The sequence below is a fragment of the Buteo buteo genome, chromosome 8 (genome assembly GCF_964188355.1).
Source record: "Buteo buteo chromosome 8, bButBut1.hap1.1, whole genome shotgun sequence".
Lineage (NCBI taxonomy): Eukaryota > Metazoa > Chordata > Aves > Accipitriformes > Accipitridae > Buteo > Buteo buteo.
Window position 1 is genome coordinate 13,849,064 of NC_134178.1, and position 5,751 is coordinate 13,854,814.

The 5,751-nt window shown below is 45.0% G+C and overlaps 1 long non-coding RNA gene across 1 annotated transcript; it reads left to right on the top strand.

The window, feature by feature from the left end:
• The first annotated feature begins 844 nt into the window (after window positions 1-844).
• Window positions 845-4,910, top strand: LOC142034009 (uncharacterized). The gene is made up of 3 exons (XR_012651426.1): window positions 845-1,645; window positions 3,956-4,097; window positions 4,778-4,910. It is a non-coding gene; the product is annotated as an uncharacterized LOC142034009 (long non-coding RNA).
• The last annotated feature ends 841 nt before the right edge of the window (window positions 4,911-5,751 follow it).

Sequence of the window (5,751 nt, forward strand, 5' to 3'; positions counted from 1 at the left end):
CAACTGACACAAACAAACCCCAGGGCTGCAGAGGAGTGATGACTGAAAGGAAAGGGGAAGGGAAGAGCCAAACTATTTTTATATTTCCGAACTACGCAGCAGCTATTTTTTACTTTTGCAGGCGAAATGCTCGCTGTGGTGCGTTTGCTTGCTGGGTGATATCCCTTCTCTCTTCTCTGCTTTTCTCTTAGGTGAAGTCCCACCTGTTTGACTGAAGAGCTTCATGCTTTTTGAGTGAATGCATGACTCTGTGCACACGTGTAATGTTCATTTCCCTACTGTGCATATTAATTAATAATGTAAGTGTATACTATTTGTCCCCACCCCAGCATCCACCAGGTGCCTCCTTGCAGAGCTGGGATGTGCTTTGGGTGAGTGTGGGCACCCTCCTTGGGTTACTACATCCCTCCGAGGGCTGGGGACAGCCTGCCAGCCCCCGAGCTCCATGCCACCAGGTGCCATCTCGGACATCTCTGGTCCTCATGCCCCTTGGAAGCCTTTTCCCCATGACCAAGCTGGGGCGCGGGCAGCGGGGGTGGCAGAGGTAAGGAAGGAAGGAAGGAAGGCCGCTCAGCATCTGTGCTGGCTCATCTGGGCTACAAGGATTGCTGTTAACCCTAATAGCAGTTGCAATAGCAATTAGGCCTGATCAATGAGACGTTGACGTTGAAAGCTGAGAAGACCAAGCCCGTGGACTCAAGTGAGGGCACCAAATGATCTGTGGCCAGTTTGGAGAGGTGAAAGCATGAGCTGGCAGCTGCGAGCACGTGCACCTGAAATCCTGGTGGCAAGACTGGTGCTCCAGGGACCCAGCACCTCAGCAAACCCTGTGGCGAAAGGGGTCTTCTTCAGGGACAAAGGGCAATGGTGGGCTGAATTGTGAGTAGCAAGAGCTGGGTAGGAAATGTCTCTCCTCTCCACACGACTCCTGGAGGTGAGGGAAATGCTCTGTGAGAAACGAAGACCCTCTGGCTGCTTTTTTATGAGATGTGAGAAGGGAAGAGATCACAGCCAGCTCGAGGGCAGGAGTTGGACCAGGCACCCGAGGCTGAGGGCTCCCATGCCAGGGTGGGATTTGACTCACCTACCTTTACATGTCTGCGCTATGGCTGTCTGCATCAGCGCATCACCCAAGGCTCCCTTTACTCTCAATGGGAGAAACGGGTGTGTTCTGGGCATGAGTCAACTGGCCTATTTTTGCTTTCTGTCTTAGGGTAAGGTGAATTGCTCTGGATTTTCCTCTTCCTTTCTGTTGCTCTAAAGGGACAATTAGCTCAGATGAACTTGATGCCGCCAGTGGGTCAGATGAATCGCCATCCCAAGTTAGTTACTGAGCATTAGCTGCCGATGTGCCCTCCCCTAGCCTGGGCAAACGTAAGGTAATTTCAGTTAGCTTTACTCATACTGCAAGAAAGCATGCAGGGATCCCTGAGTTATGGTAACTTCTTTTTTTTTTTTCCAGTGTGAAGAGGGAAGAAATTCAGTGGCTCAGAAACCAAAGGCCAGCTGTGAGGAAAACAATGTTGCCATGCTTTCTGCTATTAATCTGATGTTTCTGTTAACAGATTCCTCAACTGTTTTGGTGGAAAGAGTTTCACAGTAAATCGCAAAAACACAAAGGAAAGAGAAGGAATTTACTTAAGAGGTAGCTATCTTTTTTCTGCTTTCAATTGCTTTTACTTTTCTGCTAGCTTTAAACATCAGGCTGAAAGTCATAGCTATAGTACAAAGAAATGAGGGTGGTATCCATGCTTACTTGTGCTGCAGCCATACTTTCCCACTCCGTAAGCTTGGGTTAGGACACCACTGTGGCAGGCAGCATGCAGACAATTCCTGTCCTAATTCATCCCAAAACTAGTAGCAGTAGCTGGTGGTCATCATATGTTTGATATTTTTCTCCTGGAACTCATAGAGTATCAACAGCTTTCTTCAGTAAGCAGCCACCAGGGCCAGAGGTGAAGCCCTGACCTGGAAAGAAGCCTTCGCTGGGTGGTAATTTATAGCCAAGTTTGTACAGCCCTCACTGGTATGACGGATGTCCTAAAAGCTCCTGCTACAATCATCTCGCAGAAATCTTTCTTCTTACTGGAAATTTTTTGTTTATGGAGATGCTAATCAAACCAGTGCTTCTCTCTGGGCTTATAACACGCTTGGAGATCAAGTTTCAGCACGCAGTATGTTACATGTTAACTAGGTAACTGGATGAATGAATCAACAGAAAAATTAATGAGACTTCAAACGTGGAGACAAGTTAGAGCCACTTCTTTACACCTATATGCAAATTTGGCTTACCCCCCCCACCCCCCCCCTGCCAGGTACTTGCCAGGGGTTATAGCTGCTTGCTCAGTGCTCGTTAAGCAATTTGGTAAAGTACTTTGCGTTCCTGCCGGCCACGGCTGAGACATATCAGCTGAGACACCCACAGAGTGTCTGCAGCCTGGTGGTGTTTGCAGGACGGGCTCATTTCTATTTGGGTGGGTATGTATAGCAAATAAAAGAACAATAATGCCATTCTTCACATGTCTAATAAATCGGACCTTTGTTCTCTTCCCCTTGATGTGCTGGAGGAAAGTCACCGCAAGTGCCATTGTTTTCCCAGAGTGTTTTTGAAGGGCTTTAGTGTGTTTCTTTTCTCTGCTTAATTCAATGGATTTACTTGTTTTCAGAATATTTTGGATCAAAACCTTCAAGGAGAAGGCTAAGATACTAATTTTGTATTGGTGCTTGCATTAGGAACTACCTCTGGAAGCTTTTTAGGCTCATTTGTTTGCATAGTAAGACATGTCTGAAAATCATTTGTTAATGATTTCAACTTAGCAAGTCTATAAAGAGATTGAGGCAGTTGGATGGGAAAAACCACACCTTTATGCCTGTTAGCTTTTGCTCTGTAGGCCAGACTGGGGCAGACCGCCTGCCCGCTCTCCCCTTGGCACAGTTCAAATGACCAGCACCATTCAAGCAGGCTATAATTAAGCAGTTCCTAATTTCAGCAGAAGAGTGCCACAGAAGTGAAAAGGGTGGTCCTGCTGGAAAGCTCGCATTCATGCTAATATCGTTGAAGTGATTTTTTTTTTTTTCCTTATGTGTGCTGTACATCCGTTACACATCCTAAAGCAATTATACCAGAAAGAAGCCATAAAAAGGGCTGTGTGCCCAAAACCTCACCTGTGTTTTCCAGCTATGTTAGGGAACCTAAGAAAAGCTATTTCCTCTTTCCACAAACCATCTTTCTTTGAAGGAAGATATGTGTGGAATAAAAGGTGTTTTTTCAGTGGCACTGCATAGTATTTAAGGAAAGTATTAATAAGACAGGTCTCCTTCACAGGCCAGCTGAAGAACCGTTCAAGAAAAGTTTGCCCTCCACCCTTCCCACACCATGATATTTCAGGGAAGGGCGAGGTGTTGTTTCTCTGGCACAAAAGCCATCTGTGCAGAGGATCACAAAGGATGAGACAACTTTATACCTCTGGCAATGTTCCTATTGGCACTGTCACTGCAGTGCACTCTTGCTTTTCTAGCTAGTCTCACCTGGGGCAAATTTCTCCTCACTTCAGTGGCAGAAAGACAGAGACATGTTTCAGAGGGAGAAAGAGCAGCAAGGACGTAGTTACTGCTCTGTGGAGCACTGGAATGACTAGGAAAAACTGGTTTAATATCTGGAAAGTGATGGATCCCTCTGTCTGCCTATCCACATAAGCCCTAGCTCTCAGCATAACATAGAAATGTTTTTTTGTGTAAAAACAACAGGATTGTCAAAGTGGTGGTTGCATGCGATGTTGATGAGGCACAGCAAAAAAAAAAGGGCCTGAACTAAAACTTTTGGGAAATTGTGTCTTTGAGCTTGGAACTCCGAGTCATGAACATGTGTGGGCATGCTGGGATGTGATGTAAGGAGCTATGTGAAAATACACCTAAGGTATTCCCCGGGAGTTTGTTAATTGTTTATTGTTCTCAGCTATGATCTCGAGCAACAAGATCTGTGGAGATAAGGAAGGGCTTGCTTCCAAGAGAGCTGAGTGAAGAGCATGAATAAGAATGTGTTTCAAGAAGTCATTGACGTATCCATTCAAAAGCTGCAGCTCTTGGAATACCAAAAGGTTGGCAAGCTGTTAGCCTAACGAGAGCGGGCCTGGAGGCTATTGTATGGGTGTAGGAAAGTCTGCTGAGATGACGTGTCAGAACCGGACTCAGACAGCCCAGGGTGAAAGAGAGGATGTCTTGGGGGAGGGAAAGAAAAATGAGACCTATGACTAGAGATGACTGGAAGGTGAAACAGCTTGCAGGGGAGTAGTATATAGGTAACAGGAGGCATATTTCCAGGGCAGGTCTGTGAATGGGACTTAGTGGATAGAAGAGTCATGTGGCTGAACGGGTCATACAGAAATAACCCTTGACTAGGGTCAGCGCAAAACCTAGTAGGTGGCCTCTTGCTGTCTAACTTTTGCAAGGCTCCAGAGGGGCAGGGTGCACCATGATGCAGGGAAGCAGAACCGTATGCAGAAAATATGACAGAAAAGAGGAGCCCGTGAGGTGGACAGTGCTCAGACAGAGATGGTCTGGCTGCTTCTCACTCCTGATCTACTAGGAAAGTAGGAAAATATGAGCAGGGAGGCATTAGTCATACCCTTCCAGGTAGTCCCCAAATACATTGAGTTACTGGAAAATTCACTAAGAGAGAGACGGGGGATGACTTATAAACAAAGAGCTTTTAGGGCAGGAAGTCCCAGTTGTTAAGTGATAATAATTCATGGGTTTTGTGATTATATGTTTTAAATAGAACACTGTGAAAGAAAGACATGTGTCCTGAAAAGCTGTGCAATTCCCTTATGCTGGATGGGGCTGTAGGCATCAAAAAATGAATGCTGCACAAGGAAAAACGTCTTCCCTACCAAGCCTTCCAGCCCAAGAACCTCAGCTTTTGTGAGTCCAGGTGGGGGAAAATTTCTAAAAATCAAATGTTTTATATATTTATTATCACCACTGTACACCTGTAGGGCTCTGTGGAACTGCAGTGACCAGACAGATGGGAAACATTTGTCTTTCTGAACCCCTTGCAGATGTCTCAATGGGGAATGAGAAATAGGAAAAATCTGTTGTGCTCAAAATTTTCTGTGGAAGAAAACAAAGGATAGCATGCAAAATAGAAGTATTCAGTCTTTACTACTTCCAGTTCTTTCAGTGGGGTTTTTAAAAGACCTTGATGTTGTCAGATATTTTTTTCTTCAGAATAAGTGGTTTGGACATGTCTTTGAAATCTCACTTTCACATTCTATGTGCTACTTAGAAACCTGAGTCCACACTCTCTGAGTGGAGTCCTTTGCAGCAGGAGTGTAGAGTGTAGGCTTGCAAACGCCTTCAATTGTCTTTCAAAACCTGAGAAAAAGTTGGAGCTTCGAAGCTACCTGTACATCTCTCTGTTTTAGCACTTATGTTATTGATGGATAGCACTGACGCTGTGTGCTAGGATAGGACAAGTGATAAGAAGGGACTTGTTGAGTCACCCAGTCCAGGTATATGCTTCCTTTTCTAACTCATCAAACTCCACATTATGAGTAGGTGGATTATTTGACTCCACGATTACACAGGAAGCCTTTTTTGGAATCTGGTTATCCCTATTATTTAAACATTTCATCTAATTTACAGTCTAAATATATTGATAGCTGGTGTGTATCCATATGTTCTTATGATGAAATTGTCCTGGTGCTTAGACAGGTCTTCTTTGCAAGTGTTTGTACCCAGCACACTTACAGA